At 36.3% G+C, this 20,875-nt stretch overlaps 1 long non-coding RNA gene across 1 annotated transcript; it reads right to left on the reverse strand.

Annotated features, from left to right (window-relative positions):
- Positions 1-4,209: 4,209 nt before the first annotated feature.
- On the reverse strand, positions 4,210-9,619 carry LOC132664810 (uncharacterized). Its single transcript, XR_009603852.3, has 3 exons — positions 9,549-9,619; positions 7,543-7,732; positions 4,210-4,482 (listed from the first exon to the last, which is right to left on the reverse strand). It is a non-coding gene; the product is annotated as an uncharacterized LOC132664810 (long non-coding RNA).
- Between the last annotated feature and the right edge of the window lie 11,256 nt (positions 9,620-20,875).

Here is a 20,875-nt window from a genome sequence, read left to right on the forward strand (position 1 = left end):
GGTTTTGCTGTAGTTAAATCCTCACAAGGCTCTCCAAGAGGGTTGCTCACCCCATAAATCCAGGTCGGAATTTGATTCCCTAACTAGAAGCACAAGACACAGTTGGAGAACATTTACTTTCAAGGCTGAGATCCCAGTTATGGCCAACAGAACCGGTCCTTTTATGAGTCTTGCTGGTCTTCTCTGGGCTTTTTCTTCCGGGGAAAGTCTCAGCCCACTGGGCCCCAGCAGCCACCCTGCCCCCATCTCTGTTTGCAGCAACCACAGGGTCCTGGAAGCCCTAGGCCTGGGCTTGAAGCATGTGATCCCTGAGAACCCAGCTCACTAGGGATTCTGGTCTGGTGCTACTGGGAAAGTCCAACAGTATGGTGCTCCTTGTTCTTTTCCGAGGCGCTCTATATGGCTAGCCTTATTTTGTGGTAAGGAGGCTCAAGAATGAGCTTGGGCACTGCTGTGTGTGCCCAATTACTAAAAATAACTTTGTTTCATATTAGGACAAAAAACTGTATTTTTATTATACTTTAAAGGACCTTCTCAAAATAAAACAAAAAAAAATCAGTAAACACTTTTTTTTTTTAATTTTTAAGCATTTATTTTTGAGAGAGAGAGACAAAGTGTGAGTGGGGGAGGGGCAGAGTGAGAGGGAGACACAGAATCCGAAGCAGGCTCCAGGCTCTGAGCTGTCAGGACAGAACCCGACTTGGGACTCAAGCTCACCAACAGTGAGATCATGACCTGAGCTGATGTCGGATGCTCAACCCACTGAGCCACCCTGGGGCCCCAGTAAACACTTCTTTAAAAGCATGTTGGGTAGGAGCACCTGGGTGGCTCAGATCATTAAGCTTATGACCTTGGCTCACCTCACGATCTCAGAGCTTCTGGGCTCCAGCCAGGTGTGGGGCTCTGTGCTGACAGGTCGAAGCCTGAAGCCTGCTTCAGATTCTGTGTCTCCCTCTCTCTCTGCCCCTCCCCCACTCACCCTCTGTCTGTCTCTCTCTCAAAAATAAATAAATATTAAGAAAAAAAAGAAGTATGTTGGGTTTTTGGTTTTAACTTGCCCTCCTCTGCTTTTTGAGAATAAAACAGCTGCAAGTATATCCTTCCTTTCTTTACTGATGAGGAACCTGAAACTGAAAGCTTTGGTTACACAAGGTCTAGAACTTTAAAATTAGAACGCATGGTTGGAACCTAGGGCTTTTTTATCTCCAGAGTCCACGCAGGCTGCGTATCTGTGGCACATAAACTGCCATGGCCTTTTCCTGAGCGCATGACAGACATCGCTAATCAATTTGAATACCCTTTTGCTTCTCTCTTCCATGTCATCCCAGAATCCTTTTTACCCAGCACTGTAAGAAGCCATTACCAATCAATTGGCGTCGGGTACAACTTAAAACCTGTTTTCCTTCCCTGGTCCTTGCGTTTGCAGCTAGAGCAGGATGCCTCTGGAGAAATGATTAAATAGTGGCTACTTCCCTGATGCTCTGAGGTTTAAAATATGAAAACCCAGATTGTCATGTAGCTGATTAATGTTTTCAAAGTCTTACGTGAGTGAATTTTAAATAGATTCTGTTCAGTGTATCAACTACTCTCTGGAAACATTTTCCTTTTTGGAAAGCTGCTTTGGGATGGTTCATTAACGTGACACAATAAATTAGTAATTTTGCAAACTAAAGAGTACTTAAAAACATTTAAGTGCTCTAAAATTATGCAGACTCCCCAAGGGCTCTCAGGGACGGGTTATACATGGGTAGACACAACCAAGTGATTGGAAAAGATGTAGGAGCAGGACTGTTAATTTAAGGCTTCTATCAGGATGGGGTTAGGAAAGAGTGCCTAAGGAAAAGCCCTCTCAGCTTGAGTGGGTTGGTAGGGGCAGATGTGGTCCTGATCATATATATTCCGGCTTCAGTAGCTGAGCTCCTTAATGGTGCGAGCCACAGTGGAACTGATTGGGCATGCGAGGATCAGGTACAAGCAGCACCTAGTGGAACACAGTCCATGATGAGGAGACCTGATTTAAGTATTTGAATTGTTTATTACTTTAGGTGACTCATGGTTTTCTTTGTCAGGCACAATTATGTTTTACCTGGAACTGATGTATGAATTGCTTTCAACTTTTTTCCGCCCTAAGCCCCCAGATAGGGTTTTTTCCACTTTAGTCACATTGATAATGGAGGGGCATCGAAAGACAAGTCTAAATGACGACCTCACATAAATAACTATATATCCCTCTAAAATCTGGCTGTTTTAGACTGACTTATAGGGAGAAATTGACTTAACTCTTATTTAAGAATTTCTAGATTTCTATTTAGGTTGAGGTAGAAATAAACATCCTTTTCTTATTCTTTTCCAGTTGAACTGATTAGAGATTCCAGGAAGTTCAATTAAAAAATTAAAAGTAAAGTATCTGTGGTGACAAATAAATAAAATTTTGAGTTACATCCATCGAACTTTTGTGTCTTTGCATCCTTTCAATTGTTCTCCTTTTGACCTGAGGAATTTTGCGTTCCTCCAGTTGTTTTAATGAAAAGTCAAGTGTGTGTGAATTAAGCATACTTTGCCTGAACAAAATGTATAACAAAGCATCTAACTGACAGCTTTGCTTCACACAAATGAAAAATCTGGCCAGCTCAACAAAGCCTTTGTCAATTCTGTGGGTTTCATAGTGGAGACTCTTGATGTGACTGATTATTGGGCTGCTTCTGTTTGTTTGGTGGTTTCCTCTTTGTGATCTTTGATGAAATGTTACTTGAAGTTATGGGATTTTTCTCTCTTTTTAAAAATTCTTAATAAAATTATAGGGCAAGAAATACAAAAGCAACAAGGGAGAGATGAGACAAGTACATGTAACACGTAGAATTTCTGACAGTTGTCTTTGTGACTATCAGCAGAATGCAGCTGGATATCTTTAGAATGTGCATAGAACTCACTGTTGATTTAATGAAAATCATTTTCAAATCATTTTCATGCAAGACCAGAACAAATGGTTTCTTCAACTCCTCATGAAATTGTTAAGCTTAGACTTTCCTTCAAACCTTCAGGAAATTGTCTGGTGAGAGGATGCCAATGTTCCCTCCAGGAGAGACTAGTTCCTAACAATACTATTTATTTTAAGGATAGCAAAAATTATATACGAGTAGGTGCAAACGTTTTCCTTTGTTTGCTGTCTCCTATCCTTTGTCTTTGCGAGTTTTCTCTTTTTTCACAGACCTGCCTCTCAGCCTTCAGGTACCAGAGAAATGGATGTGTTCTCATCACAGGCAAATCGTGCAAGTTCTTTATAAACTGTGACCTTACCTAGGGGTCAGTGTGTTTTTCTATAATCAAATAATCTACCACTTAGCACTCTCCAGCCTAAGCATGGCATACTATTCGAACTGGCAAATATTTCTGGCTTCTTTTGTCAAACTTGGGGTTGCAAATATCCGGAGCAGTCCTTTTCTTTAATTTGATCAGTAAAATAATTTTGTCCTTTTGTCCAGAAAAGGAACATAGTTTTCCAGAGGCCTAGGCACACACAAGTACACAAAAGCCTAAAGAAGGGCCAGATGTAAAGAAACAATATGATCAATCTCACACCTGTACCCATCAGTTCATAACTGCACACATTGTCTCATCTCTGGTACCAAAGTAAATCAGGAATTGGTAATCTTTAGACAATCATAGCAATGACATTCTTCCCATCTGAATATGCTTGCTATCCTTAAGATATGGGACGACCAAACACTTTGTAATCCAAGAAATCCACTAATACTGAATTTAAGATAGACCCCAGGTGACTTTTCATCATCTCTAGAAAGAAAACAAAGATCTTGGATTTATTAAGCCCCTGCTCTTGTCAGTCAATGACCTCAGTAATTTCTTCCTCATTTTATTTTATTCTAACAGCAACCATAGGAGATACATATTATTATTACCCTTTCTTTTCTCAGTGAGGAAAAGAAAAATAACCAAGTAGGTAGAAACGTCTAGATTTGAACCCTGGTGTGTCTAATTTCAAAGCATACTTGATACGGAGGGTGGTTTTGCTCTATTATCTCATGTACTCTTCTAAATATATTAATTTGTTAAATAGAGTTTATTCCCAGTTTGTGTTCAGAAATGATAGCCACTGGGACCTGTTGTTAATATTTCCATTTAAATATATGGCATCCTATGACCGAAAATAGTCTGGAAAATTTACTTATGAACAAATACACTTGAACACTAAGTATGTGATTTCTCCCTGGGCAGACATGGCAAGAAACAATGAAACTAAAATTGTGGACTGGAAACTTAATTCCAAGACATTCATCCTAAGGAAAGTATTCACAAGGAAAAGGAAAAAGTGAAAGCATAATTTACATAAATTACAAGCTTTTCTTCTCCTTCTCCTTCTCCTTCTCCTTTCTTCTTCTTCTTCTTCTTCTTCTTCTTCTTCTTCTTCTTCTTCTTCTCTTTTTGTCATGCCAGGGAAGGGGCAAGGGAGGAGGAAAACAGTATCTGGCAACAGAAGATCAATCATGTAAGTAAATCTTCATCAACTTAGTGTAATAGTTTTCAGCCATTAAAATATGAAAGTTGTAGGGCACCTGGGTGGCTCAATCAGTTAAGCGTCCAACTTCAGCTCAGGTCATGATCTGGAGGTTTGTGGGTTCAATCCCCACATTGGACTCTGTCCTGACAGGGCTTGGAGCCTGCTTCAGATTCTGTGTCTCCCTCTCTGCCTCTTCCCGTTCGTGTCTGTCTCTCTCTCAAAAATAAATAACACTAAAAAAAATACTCAGATTAATTAAAAAAATAAAATATGAAAATTGTGAAGACTATGGAAATATGATGTAATATTTAAAATTACATATGAATTTGAGCAAGGAGGGTCTTAAAGATTATATTGAAACAATAGAACAGTGAATGTATTCTAATGGCACAGAGTAGCAGGGTAAATTTTTTGCTTTAAACATTCTCCTTTTAAGTGTTGTCAAAAAATTTTTAAAGTTTGTTTGTAAAAAAGTTATTTATATCTAGCCTTCCATATTGCAAATGTCATGTGCAAAATTTAATGTGATTTTGTATGTGGTTATAGTGTACATTTATTTCATGTTGTCCTGAATAAGTAAGATATTCTACACAATGTGGGAAAATTGGAGGCATGTCTCTTCTGTACCCTATTCTATCTGCCATCTTGGAGGATAATAATAACCAAAAATTTTGCAAAAGAAGTTAAATGGTTAGATCACTTGCTAACCAATGTGATCCACCTCTCAGACTTAAAGGAACAAACATACATATTCAAATAACCACACTCCCTATTATATAAAAAAAAACTTTGTATTTAATAGAGAATATCTAAACCAAACTTATTTTTTTTTTAATTTTTTAATGTTTATTTTTGAGAGACAGAGAGAGACAGAGCATGAGTGAGGGAGGGGCAGAGAGAGAGGGAGACACAGAATTCGAAGCAGGCTCCAAGCTCTGAGCTGTCAGCACAGAGCCAGACGCAGGGCTTGAACTCAAGGAGCCGAGCCAAGCAGTGAGATCATGACCTGGGCCAAAGTCAGATGCTTAACCGACTGAGCCACCCAGGCACCCCAAAACTGGAATTATTTTTTTAAAACTATCTTAAGTGAGGCTTTCCCCTTGCTCTTACAGATATATAAAATCAGTTATTATATTCTACAAAATACCAAAAGACTCACTAAAATATCCTCCAAATAAATGTACAGCTGAATTCATTGTAAAAGGACGTTGAACATTCCAGGGAAATAAAAAAAAAAAAAAAAAGCCAGAGTCTTCCCCCAATTCTTCCTTGGTGTTCTTCTATATCAGTGTTAGATTTGAAAACTTAGAACTTTACAACTGGCCCTATTCCTGCACTCAAATGTGGCAAATGTGTACATATTTCTCCACAATAGGTCATGAGTTTGTACCATCAGTCCAGCCCAATTCTTTCCTCTTAACCTTTATCTACTATCTACCCTGGTGATACATCTCAGTAACCACAGAAAGGTTTTTAAAGATAATCCCAAGGCCCATGTAACAGGTTGTCTGAAACCTCAAGAACACCAATTCTTTCAAATTTCAGAAATACAGGTCTTGGCGAACCAGCCAGGTACATAAGTCCAGATTTTTTTTTTCTAACTCTGGGATATCAGTACCTTCTATGAATCCAATATCTGGGGTAGGGGGCGGGGAGGAATTCAATCTGTACTTTTTCAGGGATGTTCCAAAATCAATGAGCATACCATTTGAGAAAGAATTCCTGGAGAGGATATGTATTTCCATGGCCTGCTTAAAATTGACCACTGAACCTTAGACCCAGTGCTTCACAGCCTCACTGACAGTTCAGGTACAGGCCCTGGGAAGCCCCATATTGGCCTCCTTCTCTAATTTCTGTGTTTCTTCATCCATTCACCTTTTCTCAGCAAATTTAAGAAATTCTTTCTGCATCACAAGAACTACTTCTTTTGCATCTTCTGTGATTCTGCTTAAAAGTCATCTCCATAAAAAATGCACCATCCAATTAAATAGAATTTGGTGTCTGTGACCAAGAAATACCTCTGATTACACCACTTCTCATCAGTTAGACAGTTTGTGAGTTCAAAACCCCAAAAAAGCTTTAATCTATGGTTTCCTATTTAAAACACACTAATTGGTATTCCCGCTGTTTATAACTGATTATCTCAGTTTACTCCATCACAATGGATGTAAAATCATGGTCATAATTTGGGTCCCTGTTTGGGCCATTGAGTTCTTCCTAACTGACCACTCTTAACTAAATTTGGAAAATATTGTTAATTAAATATTTGTAAATATTTAAATTATTTTATTAAAAATAAAAATAATGTAAGCCCAACTCAATATTGATGTTGAGAAAGTTTAATTAATTAAAGACAGTACTATTGTTAATCTGAACTTTTTCTTTTTAGTTTGTGTGTTCCCTGAAAATAGAAAACATGCATTCTTGTGTAATCTCATGAATCATAATATAGTATCATTCTTTTGTTAAAAGTGGAACAAATATATTCCTAAGAATGATCATGATTTTACCACAAAAAAACCCTAAACTCTGCCTTTATCATATGCCCATGTCAGCATGGAATACTTGGTAACAGTGTTGGAGTTGAGATCTCTATGAACAAAGAATATCAACAGGGCAGTCATACAATGGGCTGTTTATATATTATAACATTAGGAATGTGAATTGACTAGAAAATGAGCACCGCATGAACTATATTCATGAATGTGTTCACTTGTACGTTCTTATGTATCCTTAAGACTCCACCAAGACTGTGATATACTGAAATATTAGTAATACATACACACATAAAAAATAAGGAAATAGTTCCTGTGCAATTAGAAAATTTAAAAAGAAATATCCAGTGTAGGTATAGATACTATATATAGTTGATTCTCATTACTCATATATTCTGCACTTGTGAATTTACTTATGCATAAAATTTATTTGTAGGCCAATCCTAAAACCAATACTTCCGGTGTTTTTTCAGTCCTTCTTGGACACGTACTGAACAGTGAAAAATTTGAGTTGCCCAAGGCATACATTACCAGCTAAGATCAAACAAGATGACACTCTGCCTTCTTGCTTCAGTTGTTATACTGTAAACAGGTGACTTGTTTGTAGCCATGGTTTCTGCATTTTGTGCTCTTTGTTGATGACTTCGCTATTTAAGATTCCCCCAAGTGTCATATTAAAGTGCTATCTAGTATTCCAAAGTGCAAGATAGCTTCACTATGCCTATGGAGAAAATAAGTATTTTAGATGAGCTTTGTTCAGGCACCAGCTATAGTGTTGTTCACCATGATTTCAGTGTCAGTCAGTCAACAATGTATATTCAGTAAAGGATCTTTAAACAGAAACAGACATAAAACAAAGTCATATATTGATCACTTGACAAAAATGTGACCAGAAGCTCACAGGAACCTAATTTCTCATTTCCCCTAGGTGCAATGACTTAATATTCACTAATTCAATGTTTTTGGTGACTTTATAGAACATAACTATCACAAATAATGAGATTCGACTATATATGCATATATATAAATATACATGCATGTAAATGTATATGCACACAGATGTATATAAGTATGTATGAATATGAACTGTTCTATCTCTATATGTACCAATCTGTTCACTCTTCAAACCCATGTTTTTTCTCCTCTCATATAGAATTTTAGGTGTCTTTATGCAGTATATTTCTTGCATTGTTATAAAATCACTTGTTGGTTAGGTATCATTATTTCTTGCATCCACTGATCCCTAAAACTGTATTGGCATCAAGTTATGACAATATAAATATTAAATCCATAAAATTTTTAAATAGCACATATAGTTTTAGAATCTTGGCAATAAAACAATTTAAAAACAGGGCAAGACCACCTTCGTGGGACATCTACAGGTTCCTAACATGGTTTCTGTATACTGGCCCAAAAAGTCAATATGGCAACAGGAGGACATTAGGGTATTATTGCTTTAGAAGCACACAATTATGTATATCTAGGTGTCACTTATAATCTTAGCTTTCTACAAGGTTGTCTTATATATTAGAATGTTAGATCCAGCTGATATGAAAATGAAGGCAGGCAACACAACATTTGATCTATAGAGATATTCTGCTCCTATTAAATATTCATTGTGATCTTGAAGCTACTTGTCCTAAGAGATTGTCATGGTCACCCTGTTTTTGGTTTTGTTTTTGTTTTTTTTAATCAAGTGAATCATTCCTCTTCCACTATCCTGTCAACTTCTATCCTGATACCAGCCAGTTAGCATCAAGTTGTGGATACACCACCTGCAGATTTTTACCCCTATAATATGGGAACTATTTTAAGTCTGTAGTTCCATCCTGAGGATAAATAGATGTACCTTGTCTTCTTTTCAAAGTACATGTTATCCTTGGTTCTCTTTGATGCATTAATTATTTTTCTACCTTCACAAAAACACAGGGTTTCAATTGGCATAGCTAAAATTAGGATCGATGATATCATTGCAATCTCAAAGTAAGTCACCTGGATAAAATGCATTGCAAATTGAGCCTTTTTATTCCAAACATATGCCTGAAAACACTGGAATTCTTCTTTTCTTCTAAAAAAGGTGGCTTTAGAAAATCATTAAAGTCCACAATGTATCTATTAGATTTACAAAAGGCAAATCCCAATGCACTTATTGTTTTGGGGGAAATCGTAAGTTATAGACTAGAAATCTGGTCACAATACTTTGGAAACTCATCTTTCTGAAGTATAGTTGAAGTACAGCTCACACTGTGAATGAAGAGTGTGGCCAGGAACCACAGGGGACTAGATAGAGGCACAAAATCAACTCTTCCTTGTTCTTTCCATTAGCAATCCAGAAGGAGTCATCTTCTTCTGGATGGTGGTCAACATGTACCTTGCTGCTATGCCACACTGACCTTCATTTATATCTTTGCTCTGTGGCCAGCCATCCAATAGGCAATGGAAAGTCTGATTTCCCAATTTACTTTGCAAGGCCCAAAATAACAGCAGGTGATCCCTATAAATCTTTGATGACCGGAATGTAGATAAAGTGCTCTCACCGGACCAGGTTGTGGTTGAAAGATTTCTGGTCCTTCTTCATCCAGGTTAGTTGACATGATGAGGTAGCTGTGAAGTAAGGTAGCAAGGAATGAAAGCCTCATACTATATTTTGAAATATTTAAATTTTTGTCCTGTTTTGAGAAAGAAAGAAAAACTTGGCGACTCTCAAACTTATTGCCTTTTTTATTTCTTTGATGAAAAATTCCTTTCCACTTACACTTGTATACTGGTTTCCCGTCACACAGAGACATTATACTATAATGGAAACTTAAAACAGCTTTTCTCATATTTTTTCCCATCTTTATAAATCAATCTTCAAAGGAGAGATTTACTTTTCTTCCATTTTCTAAAGGATAACAGAGACCAATAAATGGCAATCTCAAAGGAAAATCACAACTGACATAAAGCCTAAAAATTTGTGAAAGAGAACAGACTTGAAGAAATTATTATTTCCTAATGATGTTATCCATAAATGAAATGGCAACCAGTTTTTCGAGATACTCCATAGTCAACACCAATTTATATCAGCAGATAATTGTGTGTCTCTTCGTATAAAGTAGATTTTTCCAATGCGATAGATATTTGGTTAGCTTTAGGATTTTCTTTTTTTCAGTAAATGATTAATATGCATCTATTAAGTTTCATATTGAAACATTCAGTATACGAAACGTAAACTTAAATACACACTTGTACATAATAATCACTTCTCTTTCGGTAGGAGTGTTGGTTGCTTGCTACACACTGTCAAGACCTATCCTTGACTATGAACATCTCATTGGTGAATGGATGGGAGAAATAGTTGTCAGTGAAAAAATAGAGTATGTCATGAGTATATATAAATAAGAACTCAGGCCAGTGGACAAAACCTCATTTCTCCCAAACATAAATAATTTTCGGATCTCCTCTTGCAGAAATAAAGCTCAGCCATTGTCAAATAATATGCTGTGAGCTGAACCAGCTTCTCTATGTGAAGCTATAATTAGGGCTACAGCTACAGATGCTCACACCCTTTACTTAATCTTCCCTTTGATGGCCTATACCTCCACAAAAAAATGCACTCTTTCAAGGGACAATGCAAAATGATAACTCAAAATCTAGATAGTTTCACTTAAGCCAGTCTAATGGAGGTATTTGGATTATTTTGGCTTTAAAAACTCAATCAGTTCCCTGGTGGGATTCACCTAATTCCTTTCACCAATAAAGCAAAGAAAATTTAACCTACTAATTGTATATGCCTTGTGATTCAAAGTTAAAATAATAATAATAATAATAAAAAGGCTCCATTGTGGGCAGAACCAAATTTTGAGCTGTATGTATAGTTGAGATGATGCCTATTCTATTTACAGAATTCAAACAAGGAACTTTTTTTTCTTATTTCAAACTTACATTATTATAAATAAAGTACTCTGAGCTATGCAGATATATTCCTCATTTTAAGACAAAATTTTAAGGGTAGATAATTGATTCTAAGCAAGGAATAACACTTAACTTCCTTGAAAAGATTAAATTCATTGTTATAACAAGTGATCGCTGTGAGCTAACAGTAGCAATATACACTTAGATGGACTACCTAAACTGAGGAATTAACAAGCATCTTCGTGCCCCCGTATCACAATATTTCAGAACTAAAAGATCATGTGGTACATTTAGAAGACTCTCATTTTATAGACAACGGATGGCAGTAGACTGTAATGGCTAAGGGGCCAAGTATCTGGACTCACACATAGCACCAAATCAGCACTGCCACTTCTTGGCCAGTATCCCTGGGTAAATTAGAAATTATTAACGCATATAGCTTACATTTATCAAATACTTACCAGGCATCAACAAGCACTGTGCTTAAACACATTATATGCATAGTCTTATTTAATTCTTACAACTGTATGAGGTAGGTATTGTTATTATTCCCAATTTATAGATGAAGAAATGAGGCTTGGCAAGTTTGAATGAATTGCTTAAGTTGGAAGGAAACTCTGGTACTAAAATCATATTGGGTTGACACTAAAGAGTATGCTATTATGTGCTACCCTGTCGTGTACTGTTTTTCTTAGATGTTCTGAGCCTCAATTTTCCCAACTTTAATATTGTGCAACAATATCTCACTTGCAATCATTAAATAAAGAAATATGTGAAAGTACCTGGAAATAGAAAACCTAAACTCCCAGTAATTAGAACTCCTATTTCTCATATCTGATCCAGTGACTTGTTCTTATTGTTAAAAACAGTGTGCCACTTTGGGCTTCACGTTGAATTCAAACTGATCAGTATATAACGATAATAAATTTTATCTGTTGACAACATATTGCTTCACAACTCTTTTACCTCATCCTATTTTTAGGGCACACAAAACTAGTTTACAACAAGTTCATATTACTTAAGAACATGAGATAATTTGAAATATTTAGAAACCAAGCAGTCTGCCTCTATAAATTGGACAAACTGGAGTTCGAGAGAGAGTTTCTTGAACGAACAAAATGTGAACAGAAACTTATCGGATCTGATTTGTCCATCTTATTTTGTGTTCTAACATTGTAATTTGGAATTTTTAGTAGGAATTCTCTAACTGATGAGAGCTGGTAAATTACAGCATCCCAAAATCCTGTTATGGTAAATGATTTGAGACTCCATAATCATACTCCTCAGCGGTATCCCATAAATAACTGTACTCAGACTTGCTCTTTTACCATGTTTCTCTAGATAATGATGCAGGGGCTGATGAAGTGGCAAAATGGCTTGATGAGCTCATCGCACTCTGGGTATGGAGGGAGTGAGGGCTGCTTTCGGAATGCTTTGGAGTGGTGTAACACAAGACATTTAACATCCAACAATGAAATAATATATTGGAAAGTTGTAAAGTGCTATTCAGCTGAGAGTCATTACGGCTAATGCTAATTCATTCTATTTCTCTTGCTCTAAAGTGAAGACTAGGATTGGGAAGTACTTTGTAAACATACAGTGACTTATGGATGTATAATTATAAAGTAATGAATTCTGCATTTTTCTTTTTCACTTCCTAAATGTGTTCAGCAAACATTATTGAGTGCCTAAATGTTTTATCATATGAATATGTTTCATTAGTATGCCAAATTAAACATTTCAGAGAAAATAGGAATCATGAGTATTCCTCCAAGGTCTCCCCTAACTCTGGAATTATTGCTCTAATCTCCACCCTGGCCTCATGCCTCAGTTCTTTCTTAGAATTCTCAGAAAGCAAGGAATTATTGTCACACAACTAGCCTCATGCTGTGTCCTGCTTTCTATTGCCAATTGTTTCTCACAGACCTATTTTTGATTCATATTTAGAAATGGGTAACTAGATAACGTTGAAAAAAGTATTTTTTAAATCATTCTCTGAGATTAAAATACAGCAACCATCCAAGTAAAACAGGTATTTAAATAAATTTGCTGAGCTAGTTGGGACCATTCCCTGATAAGGATCTAAGAATTGAAAGGAATAAAAGGGAACTCCTCTAGTCTACCTGGAATTTCATTTTGTGCCTTCATACGTCAAAACAAAAATTTTCGGAGAGTTCTTTGACCATCTTTTTAAGTAGGCTATCAAAGTTTCCAAAACTTTTTTTTTGTCAAGTTTAGCACTAATCTCCTTTTCAGAACTTTCTTTTTATTGCCAACCTTGAAAAGAATTAGAGTTTTGTCTAACTGCTTTGCATAGTTATTATTAGCACAGCCCATTAAAGCCCAGTGTTTACCTTCTTGGAGAGACTGAAGCAACAGGGTTGAAGTGTTCACTTGATTTGAATTGAAAGATTGCAAAGCAATTAGGACATAGTGTATTTCGTTGGGAGTCTGAAGCATCTGTCTAAGCATTCACTCTGTACGATGTCATTCGTAATTGAAATTAGAACTATTTAGCCGTAATGCTTTTTTAGGGTCCATTACTGAAATTGTAACACTAATGTCAGTTCGTGAATAAGGCTTTGAAATACAGGATAGGAGAATCTGCTTCCTAATTGGCAAAGTTTCAGGAGAGGAAGAACACTGACACATTCACATCCAGAGACTAAAGCACAACTGATTTGTAATTTAGCAATCTGCAATCCAAGAAAGTGCTGACAATGGACTCATTAGAACCTCTCTCCTACTGCCAACAGGCACAGGGAAAAAAATGAAATTTTTCTGGCAGTTCCTAGTGTTGATGGAGGAATCAAAGTAGCCTTCAATGGGCCTATGGTAAAAGGAGAGCTTTGTTTTGTGTTCCAATAGGCCTGAAAACGGTCATTTTGTAACTCAATAAAGGTGTGTGTTCTAGGAAGTCAGAGGAGTTATTTGTTAATACACTAGGCTCCAACAGAGGAAGTTGGGTTAAATATGTCACTAGAAAATTTATGATGCATGCCGGAGGCTTCCTGAGTTTAGGTCCCTGAGGGATTCTGTATTAATAGAGAAAAATCAGAGGGAAAAGCTTTTAGTGTAAGCCACAAAATAGGATGACTCCATGAGCTTTGGAATTAATTTTGGGTGAATTTTCTCAAAATGAAATTTACTGTTTCTTTTTTAGAATACTTTAATTGATCCAGTTAGTAATTTACTATACACAAATGCTTAAAAAAGTGCATATGTATATTTTTGTATGTATATTTGTAACCAATTTCGTTATTAATGTCTTTTGCTAGTTGAACTTGACCAGTACCCTCTGCATTGGAGGTAGCTATACATCCTCAGTGCTGCAGTATGTATTTCTTCCATATTGGCACAAAATATTATCCTACAGTGTTTTCCAACACCCATCACTGTGGCTTTTAGTTTTGTTCCTTTTAATTAAAAGAGTTGTTGACAGTTCGAGAAACCCAGAGAAAGATCTATAGCATCATGGCATATAGCTGCCTTGGGTTGCTGAGACATAAGGAATTTCCCTTTGAGTAATCATTTCCACATCTTCATTGTTATAAGAAGGCATTGAAATATGTTTTGAATATTTTACAGAGTTGTTAGAAAATTAATTGTTAAGCATTAGATTTATGAGTAGAATGTAAAGTGAAATTATTGCAAGGTGTAAAGATGTTCATAAAATTTCAACTGATGACACTAATTTATAATAAGAATTAAAATTATTCATGTATAAATTTCCAACACTGAAAAACTGTGTAATTGGTATTTTCAAGCACTTACTGCTCTGTGAATAATGATAAAGTTAGATTAGCAGTAATAACTCAGACATCGTCTTGCCTGGGCTCGCAAAGAACAGTCACCAGGTGCTGTTAATACACAACTGGGTTCTCAAGGCACTGACCTGTGTATCAAGCATCTTGGACATATTTTTAACACAAGGGCTATGAAGACAGCAAAGATGCTACATTTTCTACTGCAAAATAAAGACTGCCCTCTCACCTGTATATGTTACTAAATTTGAAGGCTCCACAGGCAATGCTGTTCTTACTCTGAATTTAAACAAAACATCTTTTTTATAAAGATACATATGACTTTGAATAATTCAAAATAAACTAATTTGTTTTTCACTTATTATCTACTTTAATTCCTAAAGTAGAGAATTGTAGATAGTTTGTTTAAAGCATTTTCAATAACATTAAATACTGTTTATTTCTTCACAAAGTTGTTAAATCCAATTTAAACATATCATTAAAACAATTTCCTAAATTCTCTGTTTAAAAAAAATTTTTTCTTAACGTTCTTTATGCAACTTTTTACACGTTATATACAACTTCTTACATGTTTTAATGTTCTTTATACAATTTTACACAACTTTTTACCAGTAAAAGGTAAAGGCCCAGTTGCTTGGGCCAGAATCCTTGGAATCACTCTTGGTTCAAATTTTTTCTCATACCACATCCTAAATACCAGAAATTTCTGATGGTTCTGTTCTCTTAACTCTACGCAGAATTTTACCACTTTTGTTGTTTCCATGGCTAACATTCTGTTCCATGCCATTGCTACCACATCATGGATTATTGCAATAGCCTCTCTTAAGTGATACCCTTGCTCTGTTCTCTGATTCTAGAATCTGAAAGAAGGAGTGACCCTTAATATGCAAGTTGGATCTTCTCACTCCTTTGTTTAAAATACTTCAATGGATTTTCTTCTCACTCAGACCAAATGTGACTTTACATGATCCCATCTCACCATTCCTCCTCCACAATGCATCTTCTACTCTCTTCTTCATTGTCTGCACAGCACCCACATTGGCCCTCTTACCAGTTCTTGTATGGACCAAGGCATTTCTGACATCATGTTGGCAGTAAGCCTATCTCTAACCACCTGATATTAATTAGTGCACACCCACCCAACAAACATTCTCTCTTTTTTTTTAAACATTCTCTATCTTATTAACCTGCTTTACTTCTTTTGTTTATTTATTATGGCATTCATCAAATACTCACTGTGTATCTATCATGTTCCAAGCACTATTCTAAGTAGTAGGGATATCGTGGTCAACAAAAATAGCAAGAAGTCTGTTCTCATGGAGTCTGTATGTGGGTGGAGCTTACATTTTTTTTATAACAGTTATCAAAATGTGACTGTATATTTACTTATTAGAATTTTAGCCCCTCAGACTTTAGAATACTGTTTGTCACCTAGTTAGCACTAAATATTTTATAATTGCGTAATCAATGAATGAAAGGATAGAGTTAAGCCAAAAATGAGTTGTGCCATCACTTTTCCTACAGATCAGAATTGGCAAGAAACCTTTTCAACTAACCTGCTTTCCCTATAGCAGACAAGCCTGGATGCTCATCAATTATTCAGATTTGGGGATCTGAATTTAGAGGGTGTTTTTCAATAAAAGATCAATGTCCCAAATATAAATTATAACAATATATTTTATTTATAAAATTAGCTGAAACACATACTAAGTAATAATCTCAATTAGAAAGGGTGGTGTAAATTGGCACTCATGCAAAGTTGTTGGGAAAATTAGTTATGAGCTTTCTAGAAAGCAAATTTGGCTTTGCACAGGTTTCCCCTGGAATTAAGCACCTAAGAATTTATTCTAAGTAAATAATAAGAGAAGCTTACAAGTTATGTACAAAAGTCATCCTCTAGGTATTATTTATAATAGTGAAAACTTTGAGGTAATATACACATCCAACAGAAAGGATAAATACAAGAGAAAGGTTAAATAAACTGTCGCTGGTTCATGTAGTTGAATTCCATGCAAGTATTAAAATCATATGTTATGAGAATATTTAGTGATACTGAAAAATATTCTTCCAAAATAGGAAAAGAAAGCACTGTTTAATATTGCATAAGCAATATGATCTCAATGTTCTGATTATCTCATAGGACAAACACTAAAATAGTAATAATAGTTACAGATGGGTGGTGGAATAATGGATACTTTCCATTTTGGATTTTATTTGACGAGTTTTTCTTTTCTTTTTTTATGTTTTTTTTTTTGTATTTCTACATATTCCTCAGCATAAGAAAAATGTTTTCATAAGAAAAAATGTTATAACATTATTGAATTTTTGAACTAAATGACGAGTGTTCAAATGCTACCTCCTCAGATAGGTCAGCCCTGAAAACACCAGTGCATCACTATGTCTATGACTTTGTCCTGTGTCAATCTTCTTTACGTTTCTTGCCTCCTGACATATATAAAAGCTAATTTGTATTCTGTTTGTCTTCCTATCTATTCCTACTAAAATGTAAGCTTCCTCAGAGCAAGGATTTTGAAGGTTATGTCCATTGCTTTATCTCACTTGTACCTAAACAGTGTTTGGCACATACTGAGTACAGAGTAAAGATTTGTTGATTGGATAAATAAATGAATGGATGAATCACTTAATGAATGAATCACTTTTAGTTGTATAAAGTTAGGCAAATCCTTTAACTCTGGGTTTGAGTTTCCTTATACATAAAACAGGGACAATAATAGTAACTATCAATGAAATAATAAGAAATATATATATATATATATATATATATATATATATATGTCTCTGTCTCCAGTTCTCGACACAGAGCTCTGAAAACTCTTGTAAATTCCTAAGTGATAAGAGCACTAGGAGCATCTTTTGTTCTACTGAGGCAACTCTGGGTGGGCTCTTAGGTGGCACCTGGATAGGGACTGAACACCAGAAAGACCAAGCCATGAGTAGAAACTTGGAATTTTCAGCTCCAGCCTCCTATCCTCCAGAGAGGGGAGAAGAGCTAGAAATGAAACTAATAAATTGAACATGCCTATGTGAGGAAGCATATATAAAATCCCAATAGTAGGGCATTTGGAGAGGTTCCAGGTTGGCAAACTCACCCACATAGGGGCGGTGACACACTGCAGCCCCACAGGGACAGATGATCCTGCACTGGTATACCCAAGTGTTCCCCTGAGTTCTGTGAGCCCTCGAGCAAATCAATCACACACAAAAGGGGCTCATTGGAACTTACCATCTGTAGTAGGTTGGACAGAATCACAGGGGACAACCAGGGCTTGAGACTGGCATCTGAGGTTGAAGAAGGGGGCTGGGGGAGGGGAGGACAAGTTTGTGGGATTGAACCTGTAACCTGTGGGATCTGAGGCTACTACCTCTGGGTAAATTGTGTTGGAATTGTGTTGAATTGTATGCCACCCAGCTGTGTCACAGAGAGTTGCTTGCCGTGGGAGAAAAACCTCCACACATTCAGTAACCAGAAGTGTCCTATGTGCATGTGGTAGTAATATGAAAGTAAAGGAGACACACAGGAAAGGAAGACATGGGAGATGGAAAACTAGGTGGTTTTCTTGTACCCTATCTTATGAAAGTATGAAGAAAAAGTGAGAAAATAAATGTAAAATATGTAATACCAGTGCCCAGCACACAGTAATTGCCCTAAAATGTTAGCTATGAAGGACGCCTGTGTGGCTCAGTCTATTAAGAGTCTGACTTCAGCTCAGGTCATGATCTCACAGTTTGTGAGTCCAACCCTCGCACTGGGCTCTGTGCTGACAGCTCAGAGCCTGGAGCCTGCTTCGGATTCTGTGTCTCCCTCTCTCTCTCTCTCTGCCCCTCCTCTGCTTCTGCTCTCTCTCTGTCTCTCAAAAATAAATAAAACATTTTTTTAAAATGTTAGCTATGCTACTTATTAACTACGGCCTGTCTACTTTTATTTATATGACCATATCTCCTGCTACCCAACACCACTTTTGCTGGGTTACAGGTATCTCTACGACAAGATGCTTCAGTTAGTTTCATGTATTCCATTGCCTTTTACAGAGCTTTGCACATAGTAGATACCATGGGACTATTTATTGTCATAAGTATAAAATATATTATTTAACTATTTAATTTCTTAATGACACTTTAGAATCTTCCTGGATAATTTTCTCAATTATCTAATACACTTCAGTGCTTGTGACCAAGGTAGTAGACTAAAATGATAATACACACACCTTGTACACATCACTATTTAGACTACATTAAATGGGCAATAACTACTGAGGAGAAATAGTGAAAGGCTGCTTTCATAGGTTAGCTGAGAGCTTCCAAACATGATGCAGTGTCTAGTCACCTCCCCGTTCCAGGATGTCTATATTAGGGGGAGATATTTTGGCAACTTTCAGTGTGCTGGATGAAGAGGTGAGAAAATAGATGAGGTTTGAAATTAAACATGCCAGGAAAAATAATGAAAATTTTAGGGCTTAAAAGTACTGCCTGATAAATTTATTTCAAGCCTATGACCCAGCTGATGGTGTGCTTGGCTTTGAGAGCTGGCTGCCTGTACCCCGACTTCTCTATAGCCAATGGCCTTACTTGCTCAGGTGAGCTAACAAGAGTTCCTAGGACACTTTCCAATTCCAGCGCTCTGACTATACACCATTTCCCATCTTTAATGATGGTGCACTTGACTGTATGACTTTTGTGGGAGATGTTTCAACCTGCTGTTATAATAAAAAGTAAGCAACGTTAATACCTCTGCTTGCATATCGTATTGAAATCGTGGTCTAGTTCACAAATGAAGTGTCCTAGAATTAGGTGTTTGTTTTACTATGAGCAACTATCTGATGACTACATAATTAGTTGGTTACCTTCTCCACTGGCATTCAGTGAACTTCTACAAAACCTCTTAGTTTTTATCTCCTAGGTCAAGGATGCTGATTAGCCATGAATGTTTTGTTTCTTTGGTTTTTATTTTGAGAGATTATGATAGGAAAGGAGACATGGAAAGAGCACAAATATTACATTTTCATTTTGTGGTGGTTTTTCTTTAGTAGTTATTTTCTATAATATACAGTTCTGCTGACAGAACCAATTTTTATTATTTTCATTTGGACTTTTGGCAAAACTCACGAAAATACCAAGCTATATTCTTTAGATTTCACTCAAATAACTTTCTTAGTTCGTTTTAATTCTTCTCTCACTTTTCCAACTTGGTTGACAAAGCCTGTTCTATCAGAACTGAAAATATGCCATTCAGCACCTGGGTCTCATCTTATCTGTTCCTAGCATTATGAGAGAAAATTTAAACTAAATAACATGAAATAGCATTTAACTATATGAGGCCAGCTGTCAAGCTAAACTTTATACATTTTACTGATGAAAAGTGAATTTTTATCCAAAGCAAGAACAGCTGGAACTAGTGCTGTTTTCGCTCTAATAGAGATAAAATCCTATTATAAACAACTCTGGAGGACACTTGAGTTGTCCTGTCTCAATGGGATTTTACTAAAAGTAATACAAGCCTATAAATCATATTCTAGTCTGCACTAATAGAATATGAAAGTGACACATGGAACATGCTTGAATCTCATTAGGAACAAAAGAGCCCAGCACACATCTACTCTACTCTTTTTTTCCCCCCTCTAAATGTTTGTTCTCTTGGCTGATTTTTTTGTGGTGGTTTGGGGATTCCTTAGACTTTAGGTTGTGGAATATTTGAGTGGGAAGGACCTAGGTGGAGACAACTGATATTTGATAGCAGAGGAAATAAAGAACAAAGGGCTTAACTTCAAGGGATTGGCTCCTTATCCTTTCCACTGAATAGCAAAGTACTGAATGAAGCATTTTGGTTAGAGCAGGGACTATCATTTAGAGAGGAAATCAGATAAAGTTTAGACCACTCTTTGTAAGGAAACAGTGTAATTACTTTGAGAAAAACACTACTGTTTTCATGGGCAGTCAACCAGGAAGTAGGTCTAATTTGATGAATAAAAATGATTTTGTGCTGATTTTGTTGGAATAGTATTTTACCTGTAGTTTTTCTGGCCTTGTCTGAAAAGCAGTTCTTTCTTATCTGCCTAGGGCCTTAAAAACAAAGATACAAGTTCTTTGTCAAGTATGTTTACTTAGCGAGGAATTGGTATCATTTGTGCTGATATCCAATTTGTTTTCACCACCTTATTCCACGCATGGGAAAAAGAAGAGGATGTCTG

Source organism: Panthera onca, chromosome F2 (genome assembly GCF_046562875.1).
Source record: "Panthera onca isolate mPanOnc1 chromosome F2, mPanOnc1 haplotype 2, whole genome shotgun sequence".
Classification (NCBI taxonomy): Eukaryota; Metazoa; Chordata; class Mammalia; order Carnivora; family Felidae; genus Panthera; species Panthera onca.